The sequence below is a fragment of the Hyla sarda genome, chromosome 5 (genome assembly GCF_029499605.1).
Source record: "Hyla sarda isolate aHylSar1 chromosome 5, aHylSar1.hap1, whole genome shotgun sequence".
NCBI classification, from domain to species: Eukaryota; Metazoa; Chordata; class Amphibia; order Anura; family Hylidae; genus Hyla; species Hyla sarda.
In genome coordinates, this window is record NC_079193.1 from 245,294,413 (window position 1) to 245,314,106 (window position 19,694).

The 19,694-nt window shown below is 41.7% G+C and overlaps 1 long non-coding RNA gene across 2 annotated transcripts in view; it reads right to left on the bottom strand.

Annotated features, from left to right (window-relative positions):
• LOC130273920 (uncharacterized) overlaps positions 1-19,694 on the bottom strand; it is a 50,451-nt gene that overhangs the window by 21,556 nt on the left and 9,201 nt on the right. For both annotated transcript variants that reach the window (XR_008844180.1, XR_008844179.1), the window contains exon 2: positions 14,554-14,721. This is a non-coding gene — a long non-coding RNA (uncharacterized LOC130273920). The remainder of the gene's footprint in view (positions 1-14,553; positions 14,722-19,694) is intronic.

Consider the following 19,694-nt stretch of genomic DNA (forward strand, 5'->3'; position numbering starts at 1 on the left):
TAACAAAGTTTCTAAATATTGTTGTGAATTCTTTGAGGGATGCAGTTTAAGAATGGGGTGATATAAGGGCATTTTTTTTTTTTAAGCAACCAGGCCTCTTAAATCCACTTCAGAAATTAACTGGTCATTTAAAATGATGATTTTGGACATTTCTGCTTAACTTCGAAGCCCTGTAAAAACCTTAAAAAGTAAAAGGACATTTACCAAATTATGCCAACGTAAAGTGAACATATTGATGTGAAATATTAGCTAGTTTATATGGCATGACTAGCAGAGAATATCAAATTTCAAGAAATGCAGTTTTCAAAATGTTTTCTAAGTTTTGCCATTTTTTACAAATGATAGCTAAAGGTATTGACAAAACGTTACCACTAACATAAAGTACAATGGCTCAGATCTACCAATCTGAAGACAGAAACTAAGTTGTTTTCCCATTGCAACCAATCTCAGCTCAAGTTTCATACCTCCCAGAGAATAGGAAAAATGAAAGCTGAGTTGTGTCTGTGACACTGTTTGGTAATCAGGGACAATAGCCCTTATTTACTAACATGATCCCAACTCTTTTTATCGGGTTATGCGACACAATTTGTGTTGCACGTCCTCTGCAACACTTTATGTGACACATTTTACTAGTAAAAACCCAAAGGTTTTCCAATTATTCAGAGTTTTTTTTTTAACCCGAATAAAGGGGAGTGGTTTGCATAATTAGGGGCGTGTTCCCAACATTTTCCTGAAAACCGGAGAGTTGTATTTGAAAACCCACCAGAAAAATAGTGAATTACCGAACTTGAAAACCCGACTGCCTTGAGGTTTGGGGAATCTGTTAAAAAGTGTGGGTTTTTTGAAAATCCTGTTTCTTTGTCCCCTTAGTAGCTTTTTTTTAATTAAATATTTCATTTTTTTATTAGTTTTATTGGAATTTTTTTTTTTTAAATCCTGGCTTCCTTTTTTTTTTTTTTTAAACTTTTTGTTTGTCAACCTTTTAACGACCATGAAGGTAAAGTAACATCCTGGTGCAGAAATACTTTACTTTATTTATTTGCTTTACGCTTTATTTTTCCTGTGCGACACTTCCCCCCACCTGTGCGATAGAATTTAAAATCGTGCAACAGAATTTTTCCGACATGTGCGAAACATTGATAAATACGTGTGCGAAAAAATAGTCTGGGAAAAAAAAATAACACACTCTGAAAATAACCTGACACTCTTAGTAAATCGGGGCTAATGTGTTACAAATAAAAAAAACTCAGAATCGAATCGCTTGGATAAGTTAAAGGGGTTGATTTAGTCCAAAAACAGCACCATTCTGTCCTCATGTTGTGTGTGGTACTGCAGCTTCGCTCTTTTGAAGTGAATGGACAGGGGTGGCACTGTTTTTGGAAGAAATCAGCTGTATTTTTCTATTCCTGGATAACCCCTTTAAAGCGTAAGAAAAGGGTTAAAAAATGTAAAACTTCCTTTCCAATTTTTCCCCCCTCCTGTTTGAATTTATTCCTGCAAAAAAACTGATGTCAAAATACACACCTTAACCTTAGATAAATAGTGTGTGGTGTGTAGTTTTTAAAATGGGGCACAGCTCTGCCATCAGGAACTACTAGTTTCAGAGGGGGAAAAAAACTGGTGCTATTCAAACTTATTGCCTAGACCTAACTGTGTGTGTGTGTGTGTGTGTGAAGCTTAAAGGGGTTATCCACCATAAGGTGATTTTAGTACATACCTGCCAGACAGTAATGAACATGCTTAGGAAGGATCTGGGCTTGTATTGAGGTTACCCAAGATTACCATAACACTGTGGCTAGCTTTTTGTGAACTGGTATTTCAAAATGTCAAGATGTCAAAATACACACCTCAACCTTAGATAAATAGTGTGTGGTGTGTAGTTTTTAAAATGGGGCACAGCCTGTGGGGCCCCCTCCTCTGGTCAATTGTTAGTTTCTCCCAAGTGTGATTACAACCAAACTTTGTGCACTTCTTAAAGGAAAACTGTCAGCTTTCTCCCCCCACACTAACCAGCAGTACTGGCTGGTAGTGCGGGGTATGCTGATGAGTATGATCCTTACTGTGCCCGGATCCACCGCGCCCTTCGGCCTTAATCTTCTATTTTCTGTATATTCAAATGAGGTGCTAACTGGCACTCTGATGTCAGTGCCGGGCCGCAGCGCCGCCCAGCTCATCAATATTCCTCTCCTCCCCGCTCTGTAATGAAGAGATAAGGGAGGAATATTTATGAGCTGGGCGGCGCAGCGGCCCGGCACTGACGTCAGAGTGCCAGTTAGCACCTCATTTGAATATACAGAAAAAAGAAGATTAAGGCCGAATGGCGCGGCGGATCCGGACACGGTAAGGATCAAATTCATCAGCGTCCCCCGCACTACCAGCCAGTACCGCTGGTTAGTGTGGAGGGAGAAAGCTGACAGTTTTCCTTTAAAGTGACAGATACCGTTAAGTGTATGTGCACACAACATTTTTGAGCCTTAAAAAGGCAGCTTTTTTTTTGCTTTTTCACAATCTTTTTTTTTGGGCTGTATTTTATGAGGTTTTTGGAAAACAGAAACAACTATAGCATAAAACACAGCTGTTTTTAGTTGAGAAGTTGCTTAGGACGTTTAAGTCCCAAGATTCATGGCAAAATACACTATAAAGGATCGATACATCATTTTAAATGCTTGTAACAATTCTAGCTGTAAAACAAAAATGTGTATGTACAGGCAGCTGTTTTTTTTTCCATTGGATTCAAGGCTATGTTTATATGTTTACACACAGTTTTTTTGGTCACTTTATTGTAGCCATAAAAAGAATTGTCAGTTAAGGTAAAAAGCTATTTTGTACAAATTGGTTAGAAAATCTAAAGATTTTTTTTTATGTTTTTCAGCTGATCTTTTTAGCTTTTAATAGACAGTTTTGTTATGTTGGCTGATTCATTTTTTCTCCCAACATGGGATGAAAATGAATGACAGGTAGGTTAATTAAATAGCCATTGAAATAACCACCAATTTTTTTTCCCTTATTTGTGCTCTATCGGCCATATTGAAAAACATTAGTATAAGATTTTCAACAGATTTCTTTACCATAAAAAATGTAGTTACATAGTAACAAAGTTTGTAAGGTTGAAAAAAAGACAAGAGTCCATCTAGTTCAACTTACAACCCTACTGTGTTGACCCAGAAGAATGCGAAATCCCCCATGAGGCTGATGCCAATTGCCCCATAACAGAAAAGATTCCTTCCCTACTCCAAAATCTATCAGGATAAATCCCTAGATCAACATTCTATCCCCATAAATCTAGTATCCATAACCTGTAATATATATAAAAAAAAAAAAAACATCCAGGCCCACCATTTACAGCTAACAAAAAAAATATTATTTGTTAATATGACCCAGTGGGAAATATACAGATCCATTTTGGGCCCCAAAAACCGCCTCAATAAAGTGTGAGTAACTTAATAAAAGACTTTGCTTGACCATAAACTGCCTCCCCCTTTACAGCAGTGTACGGTTTCAGAAAGTAATTACTTAGTTGTGTTGTCTTTCAAATAGATAATTTTATTACTGTTAAATCATGTTTTATGTGTTTTTCATTTAGTTAGCGGTGACCTCTTTTACCAATCCCTTCATTTACTGTTGAAAATACCTGCGTAGAATGAATTAGCTGATATTTTAAATTCATAACTGGAATCAATGAATAAATGCAGAGCAGGCACCTTAATAAATGAGGTGGGAAGTTTGCAAACAACATGGAGCTTGGAGAAAGAGGTCGTTTTGCTGGGTCCCATTTCATTAACTTGATGTCAATGAGTTTTTATTTAATGATCTTGATAAATTCTATGGAGTTTCCCTTGCGTATGGCAAGCAATTACAAATGTTTCAGTGGTCAACCAACCGTCAAAGCAGAATAAAGCTTTTATTTTTTAGAACAGTGATCAGCTCCATAAAGAGAAGATACATTGCTTTTTTATTTACAGCTCTGCCATCAGGAACTACTAATTTCAGGGGGGAAAAAAACTGGTGCTATTCAAACTTATTGCCTAGACCTAACTGTGTATGTGTGAAGCTTAAAGGGGTTATCCACCATTAGGTGATTTTAGTACATTCCTGCCAGACAGTAATGGACATGCTTAGGAAGGATCTGGGCTTGTCTTGAGGTTACCAAAGATTACCATAACACTGTGGCTAGCTTTTTGTGAACTGGTATTTCCTGTTTGAGTTTTCTTTTTTGCCTACAAATCCTATAATTCCATTTTCATTCCTCCCACACATCAGCCACCCCACCCTTTGAAACATAAATGAGGTGCATCCATTCAAAAGACCTGTGGTTTTCAATCAGGGTGCCTACAGCTGTTGCATTAGTTGCAGATTGATCTCTCCCCCACCAAGCGATCCCTCCACCCATTGAAGCAGACAGGCTCCCTGTCATCAGCTGACTAGTAAGTTAGGTCTCGGCCGCATTGTAACCTGGGAAAATCTGAGACAGCAGTAATTTTGTATGTTGTTAAAAATAAATATTGGGGTGAAAATCACAGAAGAATTGTGAGAAAACCGTCACACACAGGTACAGACACTATATTATGAACTACACTAAATTACACCCCCTGTAGCATAGTCAAATAAAAAAAAAATTCAGGAATACCCCTTTAAGGAGTTGTCGGACCTGTTTTTATTTTTGGAATAGACTATCATTTTAAATCCCTCTTTCCCTTAGATGTGTCCACCAACCTTTTTTAACCACTGTGCTCCTCTGTTCTTGTTATTATGATTTTTAATTTAAATTAAAAACTTTCTGTTTATGTGATATGTGGGAATCAGGGGTCGGCAATGTGTACAGCACAGTCAGCATTGCTAGGGTACTTGGTTAAAAATGTAGAAGATGGACGTAAGACGTAGTTCCGAAATGATCATAGGGGTGGACATCTCCCAGTCGTTTGTGATTGTTAAATGTGTATCCATGCAGTGCTTGATGCTTTATATGTCGCTGTATTTGCACTTTTGCTTTATATGTACTTTCACTGTCATTATGTGGTAACATTTAACACATGCTCCATGTGTGCCCTTTTTGTGCAATCTATACTAGACTCTTTGGGGTGGTGATACACTTATATTACTGCTTACTATTGATTTAGTTTCTGTGGATGTTCATTTTACAGTTGCCCTCATCTCTGTTTTAATGTTTTATTTGTAGTTATGCCATCGAATAATAAAGGCTTTGTATTTTCACAAAAAATCTCTTGTTTGCTGCAGTATTTCAATTTGTAGGTGCTGTGTTTCTAGCTGCGGGTGGCAGATTTATTATTATTGGTCCTATAAAGAAACAGTAGGGTTACATTGGGTTTTTAACTCAACCTGCACTTTGATACTATCACTCTGCACTTGTGCAGATATATAGATATAACATACATAATATATTTTTGCTATTTCCATGTCTTTGGTTGTGTAGATACTAGACCAGTAAAGCACCAATATAAACTTCTCTTAGCCTTTTTCAGAGCTTGTTCTAGCGTCGAAAGGGCCTGATGCAGTGTGTGTGTGTGTGTTGGGGGCGTGGGGAGTGTGTTTATTTGGAAGAAGTGCCCTGCCTGTTAATGATCCAGTCTAGAAGGGCAAATACATTTTTAAAGTCCATACGAGCTTGCAGATGAAAGTTGAGTACTGCGAGTTCTGCACTAGAAGCAGTAGACAGGTTGAAAGACCTACTCCTCCCAACCCACATATCTACCCACTTTACCATGCAAGACAGCAGGGGGGACAATATTACCATTTAGGGCACTATAGGTGAGGAAAGGTGCTGGAAAAATGCAGAATCGTAAGATATTTGTCTAGTAGGTTCTGAAGAGAGGCTTTGTGGCTGAAAGAAATCATCATGGCGCTCTTCATCAGGTGGACTGTAACTGGACTGTAACTTAACACCTTGGCCATTGATAAAGCTGATTACGGCAGATGAAAAGCCGTAGAGTGAGGGATCAGTGTATATTGTTTTAACCAGCAGTCCATGGATCAGAATAATTACATTAATATATGAGTTGGAACAACTGGCAAAACTCCTGAGTTGAGGTCAATAATAGTGGCATGCCGACTAGGGGCATAGATATAGATAGAAATAGGAGGTTATATCCTAACCATATTTGATCCATATACTGTGCTTTTAATGCACATCATATTTTTGTTTTCTCGCGTGTTGAATAATTTTAACTAATGGAATAATAAAGTGTATTTTTTAATAGTTATAGGGTTCCCTAGTTTGGGGAAATTAGTCCCAGGAGGGCGTAAGCCTGAATGGGAAATTGTATATTGGAATTATAACCCTGGGAAACCCCTTTGGGTAAATTGGATTTGTGTAACTGGACTATAGACACTTATATTGTCTCTACTGGTAGTGAAAATGGTTATGGTGTTGCTGCATTATTTAGGCATTATATCACAGTATCTTTGGTACGTAAAATATATATACATACATATATATATATATATATATATATATATATCTTGTGGCATTGAGGCAGGTTTAAGGGAAATGAAAGGGTGTTTTCCAAGACTTTTATCCTAGGTGAGCTAGCAGAGATGCCCATCAGGTGCCTAATTAATGAGGCCAGCAGAAGTGTGAGAAGTCTGCATGTAAGGAAAGGAAACAGAATAGTCTGGGCTCTCCCCAGAAGACAGCAAGGTGACTGTAAAGAGGGGGAGGCAGGGGTCCTTGCGAGGAGCAAACCCCCCCACAACAGTGAAGTGCATAGACAAGGAGTCTTAGTACACTTGGCAAGAGGCTGCAAACGCTGTGTGAACAGTCAGTAAAGGTTGCAGGAAACTTGTGTTTTAAGCTGGTGGGGACTAGCTTACCAGTGGATAGAGAGGGAAGTGACTAATGTGTAGTTAGTCGCTGGACGGTTTAGGATTTTGTTTGTTCCTGTGTTGTATTTTTGTTTATGCTGCAACCTATCTACCGTATATACTCGAGTATAAGCCGACCCGAGTATAAGCCGAGACCCCTAATTTCAACCCAAAATCCCAGGAAAAGTTATTGACTCGAGTATAAGCCTAGGGTGGGAAATACCTCATCCCCCCCTGTCATCATCCAGACCCGTCATTAACATCCTCATCATCATCCCCTTGTCATCATCCCACACATCCCCCCTTCATCATCCCCTTATCATCCCCTTATCATCCCACACATCCCCCCTTCATCATCCCCTTGTCATCATCCCACACATCCCCCCTTCATCATACCCTTATCATCCAGCACATCCCCCCTTCATCATCCCCTTATCATCCCACACATCCCCCCTTCATCATCCCCTTGTAATCATCCCACACCCCCCCCTTCATCATCCCCACCCCCCTTCATCATCCCCACACCCCCCCCCCCCTTCATCATCCTCTTCTCATCATTCGCCCTCAGTGGTCTTCAACCTGCGGACCTCCAGAGGTTTCAAAACTACAACTCCCAGCAAGCCCGGGCAGCCATCGGCTGTCCGGGCTTGCTGGGAGTTGTAGTTTTGAAACCTCCGGAGGTCCGCAGGTTGAAGACCACTGCGGCCTTCAACATCATCCAGCCCCCTCTCACCCCCTTTAGTTCTGAGTACTCACCTCCGCTCGGCGCTGGTCCGGTCCTGCAGGGCTGTCCGGAGAGGAGGTGGTCCGGTGGGATAGTGGTTCCGGGCTGCTATCTTCACCGGGGGCGCCTCTTCTCCGCGCTTCCGGCCCGGAATAGAGGCGTTGCCTTGACAATGACGCAGAAGTACGTTGGCAATGAACGCACCTCTGCGTCGTTGTCACGGCAACGTGACTATTCTGAGGCCGGGCCCGAAGCGCTTAGAAGAGGCCTCCCCGGTGAAGATAGCAGCCCGGAACCACTATGCCACTAGACCACCTCCTCTCCGGACAGCCCTGCAGGACCGGACCAGCGCCGAGCGGAGGTGAGTACTCAGAACTAAAGGGGGTGAGAGGGGGCTGGATGATGTTGAAGGCCGCAGTGGTCTTCAACCTGCGGACCTCCGGAGGTTTCAAAACTACAACTCCCAGCAAGCCCGGACAGCCGATGGCTGCCCGGGCTTGCTGGGAGATGTAGTTTTGAAACCTCTGGAAGTCCGCAGGTTGAAGAACACTGCGGGTGGGGGAGTTCACTCGAGTATAAGCCGAGAGGGGTGTTTTCAGCACGAAAAATCGTGCTGAAAAACTCGGCTTATACTCGAGTATATACGGTAATAAAGCTGGTGAGGAGCCAGACTTGCATAAAGAACTGTTGTTTGCCTGCTGAATGAAGTAAAAACCTGTCCTGTGGCTGTGTCTAGGATGATCCCAGAGCTAACCCTAGAGTGAGATCCCTACTCTCTCTCTCTCTCTCTCTGTATATATATATATATATATATATATATATACACACACTATATTTATGTGTATTGAGCATTTTAGTAAATAGAGTATGGAAGTAATACTCACATTACTGTGAATGTTTGGCTGAGTTTTGCAGCTGCTATGCTTAGATATTGCAACTTGGTCCCACCACAGTTGCAAAAAGTAAACTGTGTGCAAATGTATATTATATCGCATTTTAAGGGGTGTGGTGTTTATTATTATGCAGTTTAATGAATTTTAGAATATACAGTGTGTATTATAATGAATATCAGGGTGTATGGTGTATATTATAATGAATTTCAGGAGGTATGGTGTGTAATATGAGGGATTACAGCGGGAACTGTCAGAGACGTACCTAGTGCCCCTTGCGACCCTGGTGAGGTGCTATATCCTCTTCTCGCTTCAGAGACTGGGCCGCAGGGCAGTATTCCAACTTGGTTATGACCCCAAGCACACCTCCAAGATGACTACTGCATTGCTAAAGAAGCGTGGGCCATGCCCGATGTACAGGCAGTGGTGTACCAACTCTTTCAAGACCCGTGCCCCCAACCAACCCCCACGCCTGGGTGTTTATCCAGTGGGCATGCCACTGGACATGGTATATATTGTAATGAATTTCAGTGTGCACGTGAATTTATCATAGTGAATATTATAGTATATTAAAGGATACCTCCGGGATGTACAAATTATCCCCTATCCTAAGGATAGGGCATAAGTGTTAGATTGTGGGGGGGAGGGCGACCGCTGGGGCCCCCGCGATCTCCCTGCATGGAAAGGGCATTTTTTACCACCGCCGACACACTCCCTCCATACGGTTCTACGGCAGAGCTCGAGCGCTGCTTTCAGCAATCTCCGGCTCTGCCATAGAAGTGCAGGGAGGGGGCGTGTCGGCCGCAGCTTCGTGCTGTGGTCAAAAACGCTTGTATCATGCAGGGAGCCAGGGCTCCATTCGGGAGATCGCTGGGGGCCCCAGCGGTCAGACCCCTGCGATCTAACAATTATCCCCTATCCTTAGGATAGGGGATAATTTGTACATCCCGAAGTTCTCCTTTAACCCCTTAAGGACGGGTTTTTTTTCCGTTTCTGCACTTTCGTTTTTTGCTCCTTGCCTTTAAAAAATCATAACTCTTTCAATTTTGCACCTAAAAATCCATATGATGGCTTATTTTTTGCGCCACCAATTCTACTTTGTAATGACATCAGTCATTTTGCCCAAAAATCTATGGTGAAACGGAGACAAAATTGAAAAAAAAAACGCAGTTTTGTAAATTTTGGGGGCTTCCGTTTCTATGTAGTACATTTTTTGGTAAAAATGACACCTTATCTTTATTCTGTAGGTTCATACAATTAAAATAATACCCTACTTATATAGGTTTGATTTTGTCGGACTTCTGAAAAAAATCATAACTTCATGCAGGAAAATTAATACGTTTAAAATTGTCATCTTCTGACCCCTATAACTTTTTTATTTTTCCGCGTATGGGGCGGTATGAGGGCTCATTTTTTGCGCTGTGATCTGAAGTTTTTAACGGTACCATTTTTGCATTGATAGGACTTATTGATCCATGATATAAAAAGTGACCAAAAATGCACTATTTTGGACATTGGCATTTTTTTGCGCGTACGCCATTGACCGTGCGGATTAATTAATGATATATTTTTATAACTCGGACATTTCTGCACGCGGCGATACCATATATGTTTATTTTTATTTTTATTTACACTGTGTTTTTTTTATGGGAAAAGGGGGGTGAGTCAAACTTTTAATAGGGGAGGGGTTAAATTATCTTTAGTCACTTTTTTTTTCCACTTTTTTTTTGCAGTGTTATAGCTCCCATAGGGACCTATAACACTGCACACACTGATCTTTTACATTGATCAATAATTTCTCATAGGAAACCAGTGATCGATGGTTCTGCCGCTTGACTGCTCATGCCTGGATCTCAGTCACTGAGCAGTCATTCGGCGATCGGACAGCGAGGAGGCAGGTAGGGACCTGTAAGCTGTCCTGTAAGCTGTTCGGGATGCCACAATTTCGCCGCGGCTATCCCGAACAGCCCACTGAGCTAACCGGCACTTTTTACTTTCACTTTTAGCCGCGTGGCTCAGCTTTGAGCGCGTGGCTAAAGGGTTAATAACGCGCGGCACCGCGATCAGTGCCGCGCGCTATTAGCGGCGGGTCCCGGCTTCACTATGATGCCGGGCCCTCCGTGATATGATGCAGGGTCATCGTGGGACCCCGCGTTATATCACGGGTGCGGGACCAAGGACGTACTCATACGTCCTTGGTCCTTAAGAGGTTAAGGAGTGTGTGTTGTATAATAAAATTCATATTATGAAGCCTGGTTTAGGGCCTTTGGTAAAAACTAACTTGACAATCGGTAGATCTGTTTAGTAAAGCAGAGATAATTGAGCTACATTGATCTAAATTATACAACATTATTTATAAAGCTAGAACTGCCCTGATTCTATACAAAAAATAGGCTCTATTAATGCATGTTATTGAAATAAAAATGGAACGGTTAGTAAGAATATCAATAGAATTTTGGCTTCAAAAACTTTCTTCAGGGAATAGTAAGGAAACAGTTTTCCTCCTCCAGCTCAAATTCTTCCAACATTCCCGAACAAATTGGAACCAATCAAATGCTATAGCAGCATCCTTCCTTCTGTATCCAAAACTCAACACTATTGAAACCCATCTGTTTAGATAGTGGTTGTATGTAAGTATTGTTATGATCGTTTCTCCTTGTTTACTATCAATCTATCCATCATATCATATATGTCTATCATATATGATCTGAATTACCACAAGCTAGAATACTGTAATTTGCAGATGTTCCCTGTTTCTTTACTGACACAATGGAAATAACACTGTTGAATAACCTAGGGAACATATTTTAAGATAATTATGAAAAACATCTGCTTACTGAAGATGTCCTGCTGAGGGCCAAGGGATACACTTCCTTGCTGCAGCCTTGTTAATGTGCATAAAAAGGCTATGCCTTAGTTTTTTTTTTATAGTTAATTCATATGAGTAAAAAAAAAATGTTGTTTTACATTTGGTAAACCGTATCATTATACAGTTTTTTTTATTTTTCTGTCATACTTTGACCAGTAGCCCAAGATGGCATCACACATCACCTCCTCTGTGAGCACAAGTCCGAGATGCTTTGGTAAGACCATCTTCCTATTCTTACAATATTCCTGTACTGCCAAAAAATCTTGTAGGAATTTCTCTTTCTGTAATGAATCGCCTGGACAGAGAGTGAAGCAGGGCCATAGACTAATGCAAACTCCTTAGGCTACACAGTGATTTCTAGTTGAGTGAGATGGATTTTGTTGTGACTCCATTTACTTGCATTTACATACTTTTAGCATAGTACAAAATAGCAGAGAAACTAATAGACTTGCTTTTGCCACCAAAAGCCTCCCTAAGCCAGACAGATGTTACATTAAATATTTCTTTGTTTGACAATAAGTGCTGGATGTCCTGTAGCTGTGACAATTACAGTTGGGACCAGTCCCATAAGCCAGAGGACCCTCGGATAGGGCATACGTTATTTTGCACTACAGTTCCTTTAGTACTATTTGCCTGAATACTACGTGGCTCTGGACATCTGGATAAGTCATATCAAGGCTGTGGGAATGAGGGCAGATGTTAACTAATGGAAAAATATGAGATTTAGTGTTAATATACTGTAGTTTGGGGTTAGGATAAATACATTAAAAACACCCTTTAATCTCCCTTTTAATCTCCCTCCCATTTTACTAGTTTCTGCCTAAAACTACTCCTAGGAACTTCTCAGTTCCTATGCTTCCTGGCTGATGTTTTGGTCATTTTTGAATGCTTTCACTCCAATGGTAGCATGAGACGGAGTCTACAACCTACACAAGTGGCTCAGGTAGTGCAGCTCATCTAGGATGGCACATCAATGTGAGCTGTGACAAGAAGGTTTGCTGTGTCTGTCAGCGTAGTGTCCAGAGCATGGAGGAGCTATCAGGAGACAGGCCAGTACATCAGGAGGTGTGGAGGAGGCCGTAGGATGGTAACAACCCAGGAGCAGGATTGCTACCTCTGCCATTGTGCAAGGAGGAGCAGGAGGATCACTACCAGAGCCCTGCAAAATGACCTCCAGCAGGCCACAAATGTGCATGTGTTCACTCAAATGGTCAGAAATAGGCTCCATGAGGGTGGTATGAGGGCCAGATGTCCACAGGTGGGGGTTGTGCTTACAGCCCAACACCATGCAGGATGTTTGGCATTTGCCAGGGAACACCAAGATTAGCAAATTCGCCACTGGAGCCCTGTGCTCTGCAAAGATGAAAGCAGGTTCACACTGAGCACATGTGACAGACGTGACAGAGTCTGGAGACACCGTGGAGAATGTTCTGCTGCCTGCAACATCCTCCAGCATAACCGATTTTGAGTGGGTCAGTAATGGTGTGGGGTGGCATTTCTTGGGGGGGGCGCACAGCCCTCCATTTGCTTGCCAGAGGTGGCCTGACTGCCATTAGGTACCGAGATGAGATCCTCAGACCCCTTGTGAGACCATATGCTGGTACGGTTGGCCCTGGGTTCCTACTAATGCAAGACAATGCTAGACCTTAGGTGGCTGGAGTGTGTCAGCAGTTCCTGCAAGAGGAAGAAGTTGATGCTATGGACTGGCCCGACTGTTCCCCAGACCTGAATCCGATTGAGTACATCTGGGACATCATGTCTTGCTCTATCCACCAACGCCAAGTTGCACCACAGACTTTGCAGGAATTGGGTGGATGCTTTAGTACACGTCTGGGAGGATATCCCTCCTGAGACCATCCACCACCTCATCAGGAGCATGCTCAGGCATTGTAGGGAGGTCAAATGGGCACGTGGAGGCCACACACACACTACTGAGCCTCATTTTGACTTGTTTTAAGGACATTACATCAAAGTTGGATCAGCCTGTAGTGTGGTTTTCCACTTTGATTTTGAGTGTGACTCCATATCCAGACCTCCATGGGTTGATAAATTTGATTTCCATTAATCATTCTTGTGTGATTTTGTTGTCAGCACATTCAACTATGTAAAGACGAAAGTATTTCATACGATTAGTTCATTCATTCAGATCTAGGATGTGTTATTTTTTTGAGCAGTGTAGTTATAGATCCCCTCTGTGCTTCCATATAGTTGCAGATCCCCTTTTTTCTATGGCCCCAAAGACATACTGCCCCAAAGGCCCAGCCATACTGCTCTGCTGCTTCACTGCCCCAATAGGGAAATATACATTGGGATAATTATGGATCTAGCTCCACACATGGTATTAGGGTTCTCTTCTCTGTTATTCTCCCTGGGCTGTTTTTCATATTTATATGCAAGTGCATGTATTCTTTCTGTCATGTTTAGCTATGCAGCAGTATAGGAATGTCTGCCATCCTGTGCTTTTTTTTTTATAGAGAAAAGAAAAAACGTCAAAAGGTGCGCCACTAGTGAAGACCGTTTAACGGGTATAACCGAGAAGAAATAAAGATGGATTCTTACCCCTCGGTGTTGCGCTCAGGGCACAACACCTACAGTAGCATCTGGAGAGAAGAGACTGGGCTGCTGCCACGAGGAACTTCCTGGAGTGACGCCAGTCTATCCGGTGGAAGTAGAATATCAGTAAATTTGGAAATGGGTTCCTCTGGATAAAGGCGCTGGTCCACGAAACATGTTGCAAATAAAATAAAATTCAGTTATAATAATTGTGGACCAGCGCCTTTATCCAGAGGAACCCAGTTCCAAATATCCCGAGATATATATATGCTTCCGTGTATATTTGTAAGGGTATTTTTTTGTGTTGGATATTATATAATGTACACGTTACTTACCATTGGTATAGTAGCATTTTTGGTTGGTGACATACTTGGCTACCTACCTAGCTAGCTACCTACCTAAATTCCTAGCTATCTAATTACCTAGCTGCCTAGCTACCTACCTAACAACATGCATTGCTACCTAACTACTTACCTACATACTTGGCTACCTAACTACCTACCTGACTAGCTACATACCTGGCTACCTGCCTTACTACCTAGCTAGCTACCTACCACCATTCATGCCTACATAACTACCCAGCTACCTAACTTACTACCTGGCTACCCAACTACCTACCTGGCTACTTAACTGTCTAGCTAATTACCTACATACCTGGCTACATAAATACCTAATTTGCTACATACCTAGATACCTACCTGCCATTTTACTGTGCGAGACACCAAGGGTGCATTTTAACAGTTCAGGCCTATAGATGGGGAGATTGTGTAGAGGTTGGGAGGGCACTGGAAAAATGCCAAGATGTTTGGCCTGCAGATGCCGAAGAGAAGAGTTTTGGCTTGAAGAAGTTAACATGGCAGTCTGAGCTGGATGGAGAAGAAAAGAAGATGAAGCCGATCAGAAAATACCTTTTGTTCAGTCAGTTACAGTATGATGGTTATATGTATGGTGTATTCAACAAGAAACAAAATCGTGGTCTCAAAAAGCAGTTGGCTAATGTGTTGCTGGCCTCACAGGTGAACCTTAATGCTTCCTAGAAAGTGACCAAGGCGCATTAAATGTGGAGTTTATGCACCTCCAAATATAGGATTTAATCTACAAGAAGAAAAAAACGTGGTCTCAAAAAGTAGGAGGTGCTCAACCCCAAATGCAGTAGTGCATTTATGCTAGGGGAGCAGATCCTGCGCTTGTGGTCTTTTACTAAGGGCAATCCCCAGCATAAAATGCATACAATGGGGGATGCCTGCAGCAGACCACAAGTACCACAATGGCATCCTACATCAGATGAAAGGTGTGGATGTGTAACATATAGAGTAATACATAAATTTGGCCCCTGGTATTGCCCATACGGCACAGGTAGGTTTAGTTTTAGGTCCCGTGCCACTTGAGAAACCTTGGCATTGGTGTACAGGCTCCGGCATGTCCTTCATATAAGAATTATATGCATGGTAATAATATTTCCTCGTATTCTGAAAAACATCACAGAAAAAAAACCTACCCTTAAGGAGGAATTAAAAAAAACAAAACTTTTAATTGATATACCTCAAAATGATTCCTAGAGAGGGAAAATTGGAAACTTGAGGCACACCCAAAATTAATAGCAGAGTTACAGAATACCACAATAGATCACACAAGATAAATAATAAAGTGAAATGTGGGAGTGTGCGGGAACTGGTAGTTGTACTCACCAGGTATAAGTACAGTAACTGGGCAGGGATGATGTGACCACCCTAAAGGCTAAGCCCCCCTCTAGTACTTGCCCTGTCTTTTGAGGGACTCTTCTCCTTAACAGGATAGTCTCAACCACGGTGCCATTACCTCCTTAGCGCTAGTTGCACAGGATAAAACAAAAAAAGGGTTGGGAGGGGGGAGATAGGGATATGATTAAGGCAAGGTTGTAAATCTCTGTAAGGAGGTCCCACATTAAACCCACAAAGTTCAAACCAAACTAAAATTGTCTCTGTGTCAAACAAAATCACTACACACTAAATATTAAAATTGCTAGTGTCCTAATGGATGGTGGGCACAGCTAAATATATTTATATCTCTTTTATATCAGACAAATTTCTCCCACTAAATAGTGTGTGGGCTTATTAGGGAGAGGGATAGAGGTAGCACAAATGATATTGTGTACTAGGTTGCAGAGAATTAGAGAATATGATGAACAGGAACCATGGTCAAACCTCAATATAGATGTAAGGAAACAAGGGGGAAGGAAACTGGAGTAGGGTGGTAGATTTGGTTAGTTAGAAAAAACAGAAATAGATCACATGTGTCTAACAATTATAAAATATGTATGTAACTGCACTGTCAGCTAAACTAGAAGAAATATCAGGAAACAATGTAGCCATAGTAGGGTGTAAATACACTTGTCCAGAAATTATATATATATATATATATATATATATATATATATATATATATATTATATATGGTGATAATGTTCCCCCTTGTATACTGGTATTATTGTTAATATTGGTTTCAGTAAACAGGATTTGATCAGTATGATTGTAACATGTATGACGATATTTGCTTCTTCTATATTCTTGTAACTATATGATTATCTTTTAGGCACACTATGTTAGTGTTACATATATTTTTCTACTTTTCTTTTTACTTAGAAAGTAAGAAATTATATTTTTTTTATTTTTAAACTATCTGTAAGATCTTAGTATGTACAGGTTGTGTGAGGTTGATAGGAGTGTATTGTTGCAGCAATCACACTCCTATCACTTTAAGGCAGTCTGTACATGCTGAGATCTGAGGGAGATGGTAGTGTGATTGCTGAAACCACACTGTACAGTTGCCTGCTGGTAGTAGTGAGTATATTGAAGGAAAAGGCTGTGTGCGATTGGATGTGGATGAGGGTGTGATTAGGAGCATGAATGCGGGTTTGATTAGGACGTGGCTGGGGGTGTGGCATGGGGCATGGCTTGGGCTATGGACTCTAGTCCCTGGTCTTTCGGAGAGCTAAAAACACACCTGCTCCCATTCCATTATGACAGTGAACCCTCTCCAAATCCACTATATCTTTCTTGTACACTGGTGCCCAGTACTGTACACAATATTCTATGTGTAGCCTGACTAGTGATTGGTAAAATGGTAAAACTATGGATAAGATTTATCAAGCTGTTGTTTAGTAATATTCTCTGTAGCCCATAGCAACCTATCAGGGTTCAGCTTCCATTTCTCATATTTCTTTAGTAAAATCAATCTGATTATTTGCTATGAGCAACAAATAGAATCTTATTATAAGACAGCTTGGCAAATCTCCCCGTGTTATCATGTGACTTCATGTCCATTTTTTAAGTACCCCATGATTTTATTAGCCCATCCACATCTATTTGCAAGTGCATTGGCCTGTATTACAATATGCCCTGTATTACAATATGTTTCACAGGTTAGTATCATCTGCTTATCTATAAATATGTTAAAAGGTATTGATCACCTATGCACAGGATATGACATCAATTATTCTAGTAGATTTCGCTCCTTACACTGTTTGTAGAGGTGGCTCTGGGTAATTGGAGCTGCTCTGCGGTTATATATCAATCTTTTTCCTTTGAAGAGTTAAGATCTGTGATATCCACCGACTCACTTGGTCCAATCTTAAGCTCCCCATGAAAGCTGATCAGTTAAGTTTAAAGTAGAATTTCAGTCAATTATTATTACTTTTTTTAATCTAAAATGCCTGGGCTACTGGAATATCACCAGTGGCACCAATATCATTGTCCTGTCCTCCGGCCCCTGACTTTTGGTGCCCGTCACATCACACTTTGGCGCAGTGATGTCCCGCCGGTGTATGCTCAGTGGCAGTGTCATGTAATGAGCCCAGGCCCAGGCACCAGGAAGAAAGCTGGGCCTGGGCTCATTACATGACATTGTCACTCAGCATACACCGGCGGGGACATCGCTCTGCTGAAGTGTGAAGTGTTGGGCACCAAAAGCTGGAAGAGGGCTGGTGGGCGGGATGTGAAAGGTAAGTTAAAGTTTAATATTTTTATCCCATCAGCCCGGATATAAAAAAAAAAAAATGTAATTAAAGTTCTCCTTTAACAGGACTTGTCTCTCATAAAGCCATTCTGATATAGCGAAATACTTTTTCAGTGAAACACTAGAGTAAAGCATCTCTTATTAAACTATATACCCACAAGAGGTTAAACTATTTTGTGTTAAGTGGGGTTTTACACACAGAATAAGAGATAAATCACTGCTAGTACCAAAATAGATAAATAATTAAATATGGCATACGTGAATTTTCAATGTGCTTTTTTTTTTAGACACTTTTTTGGCAAGGGTAAATTTACAGGAAATTGGCTAAGGCTTAAAGGGGTACTCCGGTGCTTACACATCTTATCCACTATCCAAAGGATAGGGGATAAGATGCCGGATCGTGGGAGTCCCGCAGCTGGGGACGCCCGCCATCATGCACGCAGCACCCCGTTTGTAATCAGTGCCCAGAGCGTGTTCCCTCCTGGTCTGATTACGCTCGACCGCAGAGCCGGCGGCGTGTGACGTCACGCCCCCGTGTAACATCATGCTCCGCCCCTCAATGCAAGCCTACGGGAGGGGGTGTGATACCTATACCTTACAAACGGGGTGCCGTGCGCATGATCGCGGGCGTCCTCAGCTGTGGGACTCCCGCGATCATGCATCTTATCCCCTATAATATATATATAATATATCCCCCTTCTGAAGTTAAGGTTGTTCTTTTCTGTCTAAGTGCTCTCTGATGACACATGTCTCGGGAACTATTTAGAAGCAAATCCCCATAGCAAACCTCTTCTAAACTGGGCGGTTCCAGAGACACATGTCATCAGAGAGCACATAGACAGAAAAGAACAACCTTAACTTCAGAAGCTCATAAGTACTGAAAGGATTAAGATTTTTTAATAGAAGTAATTTACAAATCTGTTTAACTTTCTGGAGCCAGTTGATATATGAAAAAAAGTTTTTTCCTGGATAACCCTTTTAAGTATAGTAATGGCATTATATTCACCAAGATGGAAACTCAGAATGAAGAGTGCCACAGACTTCTTCCTGATAAGGGAGTTGTGCTGTACTACATGTGAGCTGCTGTCTATATGTAAAAAGATCATTCCAAATGTACGGTGTCCATCTTAGGACATCGTCAGTCGTCAGCCATACCTCTGTCCTCCGTCAGGTGAAAAGGCGTTCCACCTCCTCCTTCGGACCAATTGCCGTCAGTCGTCAGCCGCAACTTCGTCCTCCGTCAGGCAAGACGGTGTCCCGCCTCCTCCCTCACACCAATGGCTGTCATCATTCAGCCACAACTCCCTCATCCGAAAGTCCCTCATCCAAAACGCTGTCATGCCTCAGACGATTCTCCCTCAGATGCATAGCAGAGCCAACGCTGCACAGCACTGTATAGCAGAGCCGACATTGAATAGCATGTACAGCGGAACCCGTATAGCAGAGAGCTGACACTGACTCGGCTCTGCTACACGGCAGTAAGGTTTTTCGTCTGAGAGATTACAGAGTTTTGGAAGAGAGATTTTAGGATGACAGAGTTTTGGATGAGAGACTTTAGGATGACAAAGGAGGGAGTTGCGGCTGACGCCTGACGGAGATTGGTCCGAGGGAGGAGGCGGGACGCTGTTTTGCCTGACGGAGGTAGGGCTGACGACTGACAATGTCATAAAATGGACACCGTACAAATGAAGGAATATCATATAATTTGTTAGTTGTAAGGATTTCACCCTGGGGTTAGCTCTGGGATTGTCCTTGACACAGCCACAGGACATGTTTCTACTTTATTCAGCAGGCAAACAACAGTTCTTTATACATCTGCAGTCGCCAGCTTTATTAGACAGGTTGC